Source organism: Hemiscyllium ocellatum, unplaced genomic scaffold (genome assembly GCF_020745735.1).
Source record: "Hemiscyllium ocellatum isolate sHemOce1 unplaced genomic scaffold, sHemOce1.pat.X.cur. scaffold_144_pat_ctg1, whole genome shotgun sequence".
In the NCBI taxonomy this organism is placed as follows: Eukaryota; Metazoa; Chordata; class Chondrichthyes; order Orectolobiformes; family Hemiscylliidae; genus Hemiscyllium; species Hemiscyllium ocellatum.
In genome coordinates, this window is record NW_026867776.1 from 333539 (window position 1) to 349947 (window position 16409).

The 16409-nt window shown below is 36.4% G+C and overlaps 1 long non-coding RNA gene across 3 annotated transcripts in view; it reads left to right on the forward strand.

The window, feature by feature from the left end:
- LOC132809933 (uncharacterized) overlaps positions 1-12952 on the forward strand; it is a 63632-nt gene extending 50680 nt beyond the window's left edge. For 2 of the 3 annotated variants that reach the window (XR_009642640.1, XR_009642639.1), the window contains exon 4: positions 2392-3424. This is a non-coding gene — a long non-coding RNA (uncharacterized LOC132809933). Of the gene's footprint in view, positions 1-2391; positions 3425-12884 lie in introns of those variants that run through there. The other variant, XR_009642641.1, reaches the window with a different exon arrangement.
- Positions 12953-16409: the final 3457 nt, after the last annotated feature.

The window sequence follows — 16409 nt, forward strand, 5'->3', positions numbered from 1 at the left end:
GAATGTCAAGGGATGGTGGTTAGATTATTTCTTATACGTGATGGTCATTGCCTGCATTTGTGTGGAATGTATGTTACTTGCCCCTTGTCAGCCCAAACCTGGATATTGTCCAGATCTTGTTGTACTTGGACTTGGACTGCTTCAGTACCTGCGGAGGGAATTAATTATTAACGTTCAATAACCATGGAATTATGCAAATTCCTTTTTCTATCAAATGTCATGGACTGTATCTTGTGGTCACTCTGATATTCACTTTGGTTATCTCCTTACTCTCTTCCTGATTCAGACACAAATGTTGGATCATCGATCAGGATAAAATTACATCAATTTCTCCTTCACGGTGCACTGATAGATTTTGAAAATCTAAGTGTTGCTAACATCTAATTATTGTTCCGTTCAGTTGGGGGTATATTTATGCTCAGTAAATGCAATAATGGCTCAGTACATGAAGTAATGTGAAGATATGGCAGTGTACAAACTCACAATGATTGTGAATATCAATTTTTATTTTAACCATATAAACACAGTTGAATTGTTTTTATTATATTTGACTTCAATGCTCACATTCATTGTATTTCTGATCACAATAAGAGTGAACTATTTCTTGTGACAAAATTATTTCAAATTCATGTCACTTTTTTATGGACGCAAAATCGAATCAACACCCGTTTGTTCTCTCCTTTACCCATCGCAGTCAAGTTTGAATTGTACAATGCTAGCTTGGTACAGCACGGAAACAGGCCATTCAGGCAGCCCGGCCAGGTTCCCTAAACTAAACTAGCCCCATTTTCCTGTGTTTGTTCCATATCCTTCTGGACGTTTTCTATCCATGTAACTGTCCAAAAGTCTTTTAGATGTTATAATTGTACCAGCCAACGCCTTTCCTCTCACAGCTCATTCCATGTGAGCCAAACACACTTTGTGAAAAAAGTTGCCCCTCAGATCCCTTTTAAATCTTTCCTCCTTACCTTAAATGTAATTTACACTGTAGAATCTTTATGACTGCAAAGTTATTAAAAGTTGAGAGGTACTTAGAAGCAGCATAATAACATTCATAGTTTAGTCAGTGAACGGAAGCAAATAAATTCAAGATATTGTGAACATTACAATGAACAACAGATACAAGTTGAGAAAATGTTGGATTGAAAAATAATTCAGTAGACACTTAGATATTTTCTAATCAACTCTGATGTGCTTTGACACATCTCTGTTGAAGTTTAGAATTGAATCCATACCTCCTGGTCTTTCAGTACAGACATTACCAGAGCCCTACATAATGGTCCTATGCAAGAAGGGCAGGACTATAATCACATACTTACTGTGGTTACTCACAGGGAAAACTGCTCAAATATTTATTGTGATAATCAGACTGGGTTGTATTCGACAATTCCAGTGTGTAATGGACAGATAAAAGGAATTAGTAATTCATAAAAATGTTGGAACGAAGCGACAATGATCTTAAACAAATATAAATCTCATGATAATCAAGTAATTAAATATGTTTGAAGCAGTCATTTATGTACTCAAAATTAAACTGCTTTGTAATGCTCATGACTTGGAAGTAAAGCATTAGTCATTCAATGTGACTATTAATCGAAAGATAATTTCCCTCATTTTCACAAAATTGTGATTTCTAAGAATTCAAGATTTATTGTAAAAGAATAGAGCAAACATTTGTTAATTCTGGTTTGTATACACAAGAAACACGTGAAATTAATACAATGTTTAACATGAAAAATATTTAGCTCTTATTGTAATAATTAGAAATATAGAAATGTTAGCATTGAAATGAAATACAATTAATACAAGGACGCAAAAAACTGTGGATACTGGAAATCAGACACAAAAATAGCTGATAAATTTAAGAATGATGAGAAACCCTTACTGCAATGTAATTGTACAATATGTTGGAAAGAACTGAAATATTGATGTGAAAACTAGTTAGTCATCTCTTAATTGATAAGACTGATTAATGATCATTTAATTAAAATGAGAATTCAAATGAAAGACAATGAGATAGTTACTATGAGTGTTGGGTGAGAAAACTTTGCTTGATTGCAGGTGTGTTGACCTGAAACGAGTGTAAATATTTCATCATGATACTGGCACTAAGAAATAATAGATTCAACTCTCATGATGGTGTGATAATTGAAATTACAATTAAAGAATAATTAATGTTGGAACTAAACACTTAGAACGATTCAATATTTTCACAGCAGTTTGTACTAGATATTCAATAAGATCAGTAAACTGAGAATTAAAATATTGGGTTAATTTCAAAACAAAAATCACACCCTCAGAGATTATTCATCAGAATAGTTTTGTCATTGAAAGAAACCTCATTTATTCAAGAATTCTGCATTTTCCTCATTTTCTGTCTTTTTCCCACAGGGATCTGCACTGGAACCCTTCTGTTTGCGGGACAAATATATATAAGTGACATGGATTAAAATCTAATTTCGTGAGTTAATAAGTTTGCAGATGATACAAAGTTCAGTGCAGTTGTGGATAATGTAGAGGGTTGTCAAAGAATGCAGCAGGAAAAAGATAAATTGCAGATATGGGCAGAGAAATTAAAGGCAAAGTTTAATCCATACAACTGTGAGGTGTTTCACTTTGGGAGCTCAAATATTAAGGAAAAGTAGGTGATGGCAGGACCTTGAACAGCTTTGTTGTTCAAAGGGATCTTGGTATTCAAGACCATGGCTCCCTGAAAGTGACCATGCAAGTAGATAGGGTGGTCAGGAAGGCAAATGACATGCTTGCCTTTATTGGTCAGGGAGCTGGTTACACGAGTCAGGATGGCATGTTGCAACTTTATAAGACTTTGGTTAAGGCATACTTAAAGTATTGTATTCACTCCTATTCGCCACATTATAGGATGGGTATGGAGGCTTTGGAGAAGGTACAGAGGGCATTTACCAGGATGCTGCCTGGATTTGGAGACGTGAGAAAAACTCAGGTTGCTTTTTTGTGGAGTAGCGGAGGATGGAGGAAGAATTGATGCAAGTCTATTCAATCAGGAGATACGGAAATAGGGTTGACAGTCAAAATGGTTTTCCCAGAGTTGAAACGTCAAAAGTATGTGACATGCGTTTAAGGTTAGGGGAGACAGTTCAAGGGGCATGTGAGGGGCAATTTGTTTTTTACAAAGGGAGTGGTAGGTGTCTGGAATGAACTTCCAGGGTTGGTGGTAGAGGCAGATACATTAGGGCTTTTTAAATGTTCATTTAGATAATTTGGAAGGATATGGACCAAGGGTAGACCGAAGGGGTGAGTTTATTTTGCATTATGTTCCGCACAACGTTATGGGCCAAAGGGCCCATTCCTGTGTTGCACAGATCTTTGAGAGAAAACTCATGTCTAACACATATGACATTTAATCTAATCAATATTTAGTCACTGGTGTCAAAAATAGGAATAAAATAAGTAGAGAATGAACTTGACTCTAATCTAAAGATATATTTTATCATTTGGTATTGCTTTGGTATTTTTTTCTGAATTATCAGCTTTGATGGAGATGTGTTGAAAATGTTTGCAGTTACTGATCTGCTGAACCAAAATGACCCCTTTTAAACTGATGATTGGACTAGACACCTTTTAGAAAACTTGAAAATATTCGGTAAGGTGAGATGCACATCATACTTTAATCCTATATTTCTTATTGACAATACTCCAATAAAACTTTTTTTTACGTCTATACCAAAAAGATTGATTTTCCATCCCATGCCCATTGGAAATATCTGAATGCCACTCATTTCAACAATCAAAGTAACCATAGCCTCATCGATTCAGAGATATCTAATGACATTTCACCAATAATTACTGTTTATTTTAGAACATTGTATGTTCAAACAGCAATGTGAGATTTCTCTTTAATATTCAGTTCACTGACAGCATATTAATAATTTAGTTATTGCTAATATCTAATAACTGATCAATCCAGTAAGGGATATAAAAGTGGAATTATGGCTCAGTACATCAACTGATGGAAAGATATTGCAGTGTTCACTCTCCCAATTATTGTGAATATTGATGTATATTTTGATTTGATTTGATTACATTTTTCTTCAACGTGAAGGCTTATTGTATTTCTGATCTCAGCAGGGGTTAAATATTTTAAAGCTAAAAATATTCAAATTTGTGACTTTTTTTTGTAAACACGAGAAAAAAACATACATGTGTTTGTTCTTCCCTTTATCAATCAGAGTACATTTTGAATTGTTGGAAGTTGTACATTTGTGTAAGGAAGGGGAGCTGCCTGCAGCTGCATAGTCAAAGTGACTAATTTTTGTTTTGGTGATTCCACCTGGTGCTAAGCATTCTAATTATCTTTTCATTATCAGAAAAATTGCTTTAAACATATTCAGCAGTTGTATTTTTCATGAATTTACAATAAGCGCCTGATATATCTATTTATTTTTCCTTCAATTGTCACGATAGTAATTTTTACGTAAGAGCCTATATACTTAGTACCATCATTATTGTGAATTACCATTTCATTCTCAGTCCATTGCATAGAAACAGTCAAATTAATTCCCAGCCCAATTATCAGAGTGAACACTGGTTAGTTTTCATTTGAGTAATCACAATTAATTATAATCCCACCCTTCCTTGGTGGGAACATAATGAAAGGAACCTGTGGAACTCCAGTAGAGTGTCTCCCACGAGACCAGGAAGTGTGCGTTGAGTTCCCATCTTCAACAGAGATGCACCAAAACAGCTTAGAATGGTGATTAGAAAATATCTAAGCAGAGTTTGAATTGCTTTTCAATCCAATTTTGGATTTGCTCTGTCTGTTGTTCATTCCAATAATCACAGATTCTGCAATTTATTATCTTCAGGTCATTAATAAATGTATGTATCACATTACATTGTCTCTAAATTTTAGATTTGAGGACACTGTAGGGTTTTTCAAATTTAAAATATCACAATACTACTTCCACTTATCTCACTTTGTGTATGACGGCTTCAATGCATTTTGCTAAGCAATTCTACTAAACATAAAGATTTTGTTGACTTTAAATAGTATCTTTAGCACTCGCTTATCAATCTATTCCTAAATCAAAGAATCATAGAGTCATAGAATCCCTACAGTGTTGAAACAGGCTACTTGTCTCAACAAGTCCACACCGACCCTCCGAAGAGTAACCCACCCAGACACATTCCCTTGTTCTATTACTCAACATTTCCCCTGACTAATGCACCTAACCTACACATCCATAAACACTATTGGCCATTTGGCATGGCCAACTCACCTAACCTGTAGACTTGTATACTATGGCATTGTTATTGAAATCAATGCTCACACAAAACACTATTCATAAAGCCAGACAATGGTCTCATGATCATTTAATTACTGTTCAGTGGAATAATCTGAGTAACTGTCTTATTGTTCCTGAGATCAATCACCACAGTAAGCATCTGATTATCATTCCCTCCAGTAAATACAATGAGTGTCTTCTGAAATTTCTGTTCTGTAATTACCCAAGATACGTATTGCTCACAGCAGTGTTTATTCTTCATTACGAGTGGCCAAGGATTCTAACAGCCATTGATCTTGATCTTATTGCTACAGAATGCAGTAACCACAGTAAACATTTCATTATAATTCTTGCCAATAAATACAAGAGCTATCCTCTTACTTTTCAGCCCAGCAATTACACATGATTGTCAATGCTACTATATTAATACATATTTGTTCAGGCCAATCCAAAGACAAAATGACCAATAATATCCCTTGCAAAATTATTTGTAAATATCTGATTTTTGCTCAGGTGAAACATAACAATTATCTCAGCCTTTGAAATTCAGAGAGCTCCAATTATGTTTCCCTGCAATATTATTCTTCATTTCTATATATTACTCAGTCTAATATCAAGATGAGATAAATCATTATTCTCAAATTCACGAATATGATTTTTAAAATCCCTTTGTTGCTAATATATCTTATATATAATAATTGTGCAATCCAGTAAGGGGTATAAATGTGGAATTATGTTTCCGTACAATAAATACTGCAAGGACATTGCAATGTGCAATCTCTCAATCATTGTGAATATTGTATTTATTTTAAACTTGGAAACATTTTTGAATTGATTTGATTATAATGTACTTCGATGCTGACATTTACTGTATATCCAATCACAATATCAGTAGATTATAAGGAGGTATCATCGTTCATTCCAATAATCACAGTATCTGCTATATACTTTCATCTGGTCACTAATAGTAAGATGTATCTAATTCCACTCAATCAATATTCCTCAGAAAATATTTGAGAATGTTGCAGTCATAAAGCTGAAATATACAAATCATGATACTCATTAATTTTCTCTTGTTCTGTCGATCTTAGTTAAAACAACACATAGAATTTTATGTTCCAGTGCTATAAATATGAGAAAAGATCAATTTATTCTTCAGTAAAATCAACAAATGTCACATGATATTATTTATCATTTTTTAAATTACTGGTCAATTTATGAATTGTGTGAGATTTGATTTTAGCTTTCCAGTCATTTATTTATATTAAATGTGACATTGAAATGGTGTGAAAATATCAGGTAGTGTTCATTTGAAAGTTGGATTTGCCAACTCTCACTTATCCCATTGATTGCATGATGGTTTAAGAACGTTTCACTCAGCAATCGTAGTAAATATAAAAAACTGTCAGATTTTAAATCAGATCATTCGCATCCAATTATCAATCTGTTCCTAATTCAAGTAAATGTATCAATTTTATTGAAACCAATGTCCACGCTAAACAGTACACATAGAGCTACACAAAGACGTCCATTCCCATCTGATTAATGTTCAGTAGAATAACCTGAGTAAGTACCTTATTGCTCCTGAAACCAATGATAACAGTAAGCATTTATTTACTATTCCATGCAACAAGTGCAATTGATATCTTCTATTTCAGTTCAGGAGTTATAGATGATTTCTGTTGCTTAAAACAATGCTTCTACTTTATCACGGATATTGACTGTAATACAATCATGCAAACAACAAACGTTTTGTCATTCTAAAAATCTTTAAGTTTACTTATTTTATATTTGTGTGCAAGAGATATTTCAAATTACAACAATTTTTGTTGTATAATTCAGCAAACTTAAACTTTGAATTTGGCAAAGTCTCCATTTTTGCAAAATGGAATTCGTTTTCAGTTTATATAACACAGTAAATGACTTTTTTTTCCAAATCACGCGTTCTACAAAATGATTATTGACTTCAGTTAATTGTAAGAAAAGAACTGCTTTGAACACGTTGATTATTTTTGTCTTTTCTATTCCAACATTATTCATCACTGTACAATAATGACACAATTATTATAATTCCTTGATGTGCCAAATGTCTGCATCATTTGTTCACTTTCATGCTCACTTTCATTATCTATTAACTTTCTTCCAAATTTTGACACAAATGTCTGAAATCTGATCATAATATTAATTACCTGAATTAAAATAACATGTCTCGATGAGGAAACCATTTTAATAGAAATTCATATTTCTTGTGTTACCTGTATTTGGTAAAGAAAAAAAAAGTTCTATAATCACTGAATGGCCCATTTGTACTTCAATTCATAAAGCTAGTTACTATATTGTATTCCACAATTTAACAATTTTAATAAATATTCAATCAACAAAACAGCAAAGTGTTTTTGAAATATTGAATCATTTTAATTGCTCATATAACAACATTATCAAGTCATTGTCATGATAATAATTGTGCAATTATTTAAGAAAGTCTTGAACAAGTAACGTGAGATTCACATTTTAATTTAACCAATTGTTTCTGAGTACCAACACTGCAATATGAAACTTTATTTTCAGGTCAAGTTTCCCATGATGGATCCAAGGACTTCCCATCCAACATTAATCATGAATGTCTGATGTTTGCTTATTTGAATGATCTCCATAATCACAGACTTTAAATTCACAGACCTGCAATTACTTTTCACTGCAATAATTCCTGTTTGTTTGCACATTCCTCAGTCACATAGCAAAACGAGATTTCTCACTATTTCTAAATTCATTGATCGATTTTTATAATTCAGTTGTTGCTCATACCTAATAATCATTCAATCCAGTGTTTGCTGTAAATGTGGAATTACAGCTCTTTACATAAATAACTGAATATATTGCAGTGTACAATCTCTCAATCATTGTTAAATATTAATTCTTATTTTACCCACAGAAACATAGTTGAATTCATTTAAAGATATTTCACTTCAATGCAAACATTTATTGTACTTCTAATCACAATAAGATTTAAGTATTTTTCATGCAACAAAATCATTTAAAATGTTTGCGTTTTGTTAAGTCAAATGAAAAAGAATTAACATCTCTGTATTGTTTCATTAAACAATGACAATGCATTTTGAATTTTTCGAAGTTGAGCATTTTTGCAAAGAAGGGATGTTGTCTTCAGCTGAATAATCGCATTGAATAACTAATTCACAGAATCTGCTGTTTATTCTCTTCGAGTTCCCAAGCAACCAAATTAACTAATTTTGCTGGTTCAAAATTCCTGGAAAGTATTTGATAATGTTGCAGTCTTAAAGATGAAGATGTCATTCTGATTTCACTGATTTATTTTATTAGAAAGAGCTTAATTCAAACATTTCAGGCACATAAATTGCTATTCTGCAGTGTTAAAAAGATGAAAAGAAAATTAATTTCTTCATCAGTGAAATAAACAAATGTCACTTCCCATTATTCGTTAGTTATCTCATTCCCAAATTTGTAATTAAACAATGCAATTCACCTGAATATTGTTGTGTCCTTTGATCATATTAATTTTCTAATTATTGTTCATTCATGATTTGTTAGAGATTTTTATTTTTTGTTTTGCATGTCTCTTACTTATTTCACTTCTTGCATGGGGGCTGGGCATTGAGAACAGAGGATTAGTGGTTAGCACTTGCGTCTTACAGTGTTATGCACTTGGGTTTGATTCCATCCTCGACCACATGTTTGTGTGGAGTTTGCATGTTCTGGTTTTCTCCCACAATCCAAAGATGCGCAGATTAGGTAAATTGGCCATGCTAAACTGCACGTTCTGTTCAGGGATGTGTAGGTTAGGTGCATTAGTCAGGGGTAAATATCCAGAAATTTGACTGCAGAATGGTGCTGAGTGGATTATTCTTTGGAACGTCAGTGTAGACCTGTTTCTACACAGTAGGGATTCCGTATAATTAGAATTGTGTTTCGCTAAACAAAACTGACATTTTTTTAAAAAGTTGCCTTTAAAACTTATCTTTAACAGTCAATTGTCAATCTTGTAAAATATGTCAATGTTACTGAAATCAATGTTCAAACAAAACACTGCACATGAAGCCACACAAAGATCTTCATGACCATCTAATTACTGTTCAGTGGAATAATCACAGTAAATATCTTATTGTTTCTGAGATTAATCACCTCTATCACAGTAAGGATCTGGTTATCATTCCCTCCAATAAATGCATTTCGTTGTCCCTCTGGTATTTCAGTTCAGTAGTTCTACACCACACTGGTTGTTCACCGCATGGTTATTCTTTATTATGAATGGCCAAGGGTTCTAACGGCAAGAGATGTTTTTCGATCTGATTTGTTGCATGTTCGCAAACAGGTTTTCACTATAAATATTGCAAACAAATGTGTTAACTTGGTCTTGTTCAAGTGCTGATGCTAACCTTTTCAGTTCATATTCATTAAACTTATTTGGAGAAAGTGGGGAAAGCTGAAGCTGAAGATCAGAGCCAAGAGTGTGGCATTGGAAAAGGGCAGGCACATCCAAAGAGCAGGAGGATCGACCTTTCGGGCATTAGACCGTCATCAGAAAAGATTCCTGATGAAGGGCTTATGCCCAAAACGTAGATTCTGCTTCTCCTCGAATGCTGCCTGACCTGCTGCACTTTTCGGGCACCACGCTCTTGACATTAGAAAAAATTGACTGAATATTCAGAGATTATACTAAAAGTTGCCTCTGTCAATTTAATTTCCTTTGCTTTCTATTCACTAAAGTTTTCATGTTAATTGTTTCTCCTTTTCTTCTTAAATCTGATACAAATCTCAAAATACAGAACGCATTAAAATTCACATGAACTATAAATCTGCATTCTCGACAAGAAAACCAATGGAAGGCGAGATAGAATTCTTGAACAGCCGACACATTTAAATGAAAAAGTAATGCCTTCCAAAAATGTTTGCCCATCTGTATCTCTCTTTCAATTCAATAATCATGCAAATAGTTTATAATTGTTAATTGATCTCTCTGATGAGTACCTAATCAATGTCAATGTAACCAGTTGAAACATTAACAACAGATTGATAACTGGGTGCTATAGATCTTATTTGAAGTCAACAAATGTTTGGAATTTACTCGAATTCCACCAGGAAGCATTCTTGAATCACAATATAAGAAATGAGATATGTGAGAGATGTGCAAACCTTATTTTTAAATGAACAAACTCCAATATTTTCAAAACATTTCAATCTATCTGTCAAAATGAACAGGTGAATGGAAAAGTAAAAACAAGTTTCTGACAATTCATAAACCGAACAATTACAAATTCACTTTGATAAAAGGACAGAGTAATATTTAGATTAATCACAACATTTAGTTACAAAGTAGGTAACCAGCTGACTGACATGTAATTGGTGGTAGCACTTGTTAGTTTACTGAAAATATCAACTTTATTTCAAATTTATAGCACAAGAGAATAATGTTTAATGTGTTTCAATTGTTTGGTCTTGCCCCTTCATAACAAAGAAAGATCAATCTCATTACTTAGGCATCGTAATCTTTAATTCTGTAACAATTTCAAATATTCTCCAGGAACTTATAAGCAACAGAATTAGATACAGGTATCCCCACTATCTGAAAGTAGAGTGTTATTATTAACCCTCACATAAACTGAAAAGGGGCAAATCGAAGAAGCATTAATTTAAATGGGAAACATCCCCCCTTTTTTCATAAAAGTGAAAATCCTCTTCAGATTTCTTTCAGTTAGAGTAAACAGGGACAGATGTAAGTCTTTTGTAAAAGCAATGTGGCTAAAGTGAAGTTTCCAACAATATTTCTTGGTAACCTGACACAAATAAGTATCAGAATTTGTGATTATTGATATAATAGATAAAAGCAGATCTAATGTTGAATTGAAAAGCAGTTCAGTCTGTGTTTAGGTGCTCTCTAATCACCATTCAGAGCAGCTCTTGATATATTTCTGGTGAAGGTGTGATTTGAAACCTTCCCTCGGGTCTAGTAATAGAGACACTGCCACAGCTTCACAAGTTCCTTTCATAATGTTCCCACTCAGCACGGCAGGACTGCAATATTATGTTTAATATGGTTACACAAATGAAAACTAATCAGCTGTTTATTGCAGTATTCGAATGGGAATTAATTAGGTAGTTTCTGTGTGTAATGGACTGGAAATTAAACACTATTTTACAATAACAACACAATGGTGGTCTTAAATAAACAGCAATCTCATGACAATTCTTTGAAGGACAAATTGATAAAACTGCATGATCATTGTACTTTGATTTAAAAATGCAATTTCCCTTCCTTTCAACAATGTACAACTTCCACAAATTCAAAATGAACAGTCATCGATAAAGAAAGGAACAAGCAGATGTTAATTCTATTATCTGTACATAAACGTGCGATGAATTTTAAGTAAGTTATATATATGTAAAAATGAAACTGTTGTTGTGCTTGGAAACACAATAAATGTTAGCATGAAGTGAAATATAATCAAATCAATTCAACTGTGTTTTCTCAGTTAAAATACAACTCAATATTCAAAGTAATCGAGTGATTGTACACTGCAATATCTTGACATTAATTCAGTGCTGAGATATAATTCCACATTAATACCCCTTATAGTGAAGCAAACTTGTGCCAGGAGTCAGAGGGGATAGGGAGGTCCTTAATGAGTACTTTGCTTCAGTATTCATGAGTGAGTGGGACCTTGTTCCTGTGAGGACAGCGTGAAACAGGCTGATATGGTCGAACAGTTTGATGTTAAGGCAGAGAATGTGCTGAAAACATTGAAACATCACAGGGATAGATGTCCGCTGGGCCAGAAAGGATATAACTTAGGTTGTTATGGGAAGGGAGGCAAGTGATTACTGTGTTTTGGCAATGATCTTTGCATCTTCACTGTCCACTGGAGTCATATCAGATGATTGGAGGGTGGCAAACATTATTCCCTTATTCAAGATAGGCAATTGAGATAATCCTGATAATCATCGATGAGTCAGTCTTACATCGGTTGTGGGCAAATTATTGGAGAGGAGTCTGAAAGACAGAATTTATGATTATTTGGAAAAGTATTGATTGATTAGAGATGGTCAGCATGGCTTTGTGAGCCGCAGGTTATGCCTCACAAACCTTACTGAATTATTTTGAGGATGTGACAAACACATTGGTGAGCACAGAGCAGTGGATGTGGAGTATATGGATTTTAGCAAGGTGTTTGATTAGGTTCCTCATGGTAGGCTCATTTAGAAAATAATGAAGCATGGGATACAGGGAAACCTGCCTGATTAGAGAATAAATTAGATGGCCCAAAGAAGACAGGGTGAGATTACATGGATAGTTTTCAGCTTGGAGCACGGTGACCAGTAGTATTCTGAAGGGATTAGTTCTGGGACCTCTGCTTCTTGTGATTTTTATAAATGACTTGGATGAGGAAGTAGAAGGGTGGGTTAGGAAGTTTGACAATGACACGAGGGTTGGTGGAGTTGTCGATTAGTGTGGAGGGCTTTTGTAGTTGCTAGAGGACATTGGCAGAGCTGGGCTGAGAAGTGGCAGATGGAGTACGACCTGGGAAAGTGTGAAGTTATTCATTTTGCAATTTCAAATTTGAGTGCATATTTTCGGATTAAATGCAGGATTCGTGACAATGTGGAGGAACAGAGGGATCGTGGGGTGCACGTCCATACATCCCTCATGGCTGACATCCAAGGTAATAGGTTTATTGAGACGGTGTATGCTGTGTTGGCTTTCATTCGCAGGAAAATTGAGTTTAAGAGCCAGGAGGTTATGCTGCAGCTCTATGGATCCCTGGTGAGAATACACTTGGAATATTGTGTTCGGTTCTGATCACCTCATTATACATAGGATGAGGAAGCTTTAGAAAAGGTGCAGATGAGATTTACCAAGATGCTGCCTGGACTAGAAGGCATGTCTTATGAAAAGAACATTGAGGGAGCTGGGGCTTTGGTCATTGAGGTGAAAGAAGGTGAGAGTTTACTTGATAGATTTTTATAAGATGATGAGAGACATAGATAGAATGGGTAATGAAAGAGTTTTCCCCACAAAGTGGCATAATTTTAAGGTGAATGGGGGAAGTTGTGGGGAGATGTCAGAGATAGATTCTTCATAGATAGTGGTGGGTGAGTGGAATGCACTGCCAGTGGTGGCAGTAGATTCAGATCCATCAGGGACTCTTGGATAGGCACATGGATGTTGGTAAATGAAGGGCATGTTGGTTTGTTTGATCTTAGAGTAGGAGAAAAGGTTGGAACAACATCGTGGCCAAAGGGACTGTACTGTTCTGTCCTGTTCTATATTCTATGGAATGAAATGAATAATTATTATATATTAGCAACATATAGATTTTCAAAATTCTATTAGCATACTTAAGAATAATGATAAATTTCATCTTGGTATTTTACTGTGCTATCTGCAAAAATAAACTGGAATTGTTGCAGGGAGAAGTAATTAGGTTTTTCTCAATTTATAAGGCTGTGATTACACAGATCATTCAAATGAGCAAAAGTCATATTTTGAACAGTGATGTCAGAGATAGTTTCTTTATAGATAGTGGTGGGTGCATGGAATGCACTGCCAGTGGTGGTAGGAGATTCAGATCCATCAGCGACTCGAAGCGACTCTTGGATAGGCATATGGATGATAGTAAATGAAGGGCGTGTTTGTTAGTTTGATCTTAGAGTAGGTTCATTCAACTCAGATACATATGCTTCCTTTATGGTTCTGTGGGTGCTCACTCACTCCTTCCCTTCAGTTTTACATCAATTTCACACTGAATGTGAGGGTGGGAATGAATTTGCAAATATATATACTCCAACCGAAACCCCTCACAGGTCAGGAACTGTTTTTGCTACTTTCATCACTCACAAGGAAGAGGAAAATAAAATGTTCAGTCACAAATCTTACAGTAACATAGTGGCTATAATCACCAGGAAAGGCTGAACAGCTCAAAACGCTTTTCTCAAGGAAAGAGGAGGCTCAAAGACAGCCTGATACAAGTAGGAAGCTTTGTGTCTGTGTTTTCAGAGATTTGAGATTGAAATCATTGGGTTGGAAGCATGTTTCATTGCCCCAGATCATCAAAGGTGCTATCTAAATGTGCATCTTGCTTACTATCTGTCTGAGTTAACAATGAGAAGGACAGGTCAATGTCTGAGTGTCTTACCAAATCCTTGATTGAATCTGTCTCCCCCCCCCACAAACTCAGATGCCTCACCACTCACTGGGTCAGGGAGAAACTCTGCCCTTACAATGAGAACTGTCTTTGTTATCACCGCTCTTCATGCTTCCGCCTAATCCCCACTTCCCTTCATTAAATCCCAGCTGCCTCTAGTCCACCCACATGGACATGTTGAAGAGCATGACAGGAGAATGGATTGAAACCGAGAGTTCAATAGCCAGAATGGAAGAGGAAGAAGGAAATAAACGGTGATTGTGGATCCCAGGGGACACAGCCACTGAACATGAACAGGTTTAGTTCAAACACAGGAGGTTTGTTCAGTCAGTAACCGTGTGTTCGACATGGAGGTGAAGTGAGCAGTGAGGGGAAATGTTACCACAAGCTGCCGGTGGACAACTTTCATTGGAACAGGAGGAGGCCATTCAGCCCCTCGACTTTGCTGTGCCACTCATGATGATAATAGCTGATGTGTGCCCTAACGTACAATTTTTGAAACCCTTTAATTTCATCAATAAACTCCTCTGCAACAGACAAGATGAGCATTGGAAAACTAAACATCTGCAAATGCTGGGAAATCAGAAATAAAAACAGAAATTGCTGGAAACATTCAGGAGGTCTGGCAGCATCTGTGGAGAGTGAACCTTTCAGGACCAGTGACCGGTCAGGTGACCAGCTGCAGCTGACCATTTTGCCGGATCTGGAACCCTCTCTGGAACAGGTTCTGGTGCGAGGGGAATGAGATTGTCAATAATAACTGAGAGAAACAGGAGGACGGGCTCAATCAGAATAAGGAATTCACTTACCCCTCCCAGTGGGACACTCACCGACACAGTCACACTGCGGAGAGGCCGCTCACCTGACCCATGTATGGGAAGGGATTTACTCGATCTTACAATCTGCTGAGGCACCAGAGATGGCACAGTGGGTTTAGACCCTTCACCTGCTCCATGTGTGAGAAAGGATTCATTCAAATCTCTCACCAGCGGAGACATCAGTGCATTCCCCCCATGGAGAGGCCATTCACCTGCTCAATCAGAGGATTCACTCAGTCCTCTGACCTGCTTAAACACCAGCGAGCTCACTCTGGGGAAAGGTCATTCACTTGTTCCCAGTGTGGGGGGAGATTCATTCAAATGCAGTACCTGCGGAGTCCCCAGTGAGCCCACACAGGGGAGAGGCCATTCAGATGCTGTGTGAGAGAAATGATTCAGTGATCCATCCTGCCCCCCTGAGACCCCAGCGGGTTCACACTGGGTAGGAGCTGTTCACCTCTCTCTGTGACAAGGGATTTGCTGCGTCTTCAACACGATTGAGAGACCAGTGAGTGCTCACAGGGAAGTGGTCATCCACCTGCTCCGTGTGGACTGCAGGACTCTGACTTTGATGTTACTGTCCATCAGAGTCAGGAGTGGACCTTGTACATGATGACACTGTTGGAGTATTGATGTTGTTGTTGTTAACCACATTAACTGGGCTGGAGTTGACTGAACTTACATTGCCATTTTCTAAACCTCAGGATGTCTCTCTGAGCAGGATGTCTCTACAAACAGCAATGGGACAATGAGCAGGGCTCATCTGTTTTGATTTAAATTGTGATAATAGCACTCCTGCTTCACAGCACTAGGTACAAGGTTGGAGTCCCCACATTCTCCCCATGATAGTGTGGGTCCCCTCCAGGTGCTCTGGTTTCCTCCCACAGCCCAAAGATGTGCAGGTTAGGTGGATCAGTCGTACTACCTTGTCCACAGTATCCAGGATTGTGCAGACTAGGTGGACCAGCCATGGGAAATGCTGTGTTACAGTGATAGAGTGCTCTGGGCGTGATGTTCTTCGGATGGTCGGTGGGGTTTGATGGGCCAATGCTCTCCTTCCACACTGTCGGGATTCTATTCTATGATTGAGGATAAAGGCTACACAGCCGGGTGTCCTTGGAGAAGGAGCATGTGGTGTGTATCAATGCTCT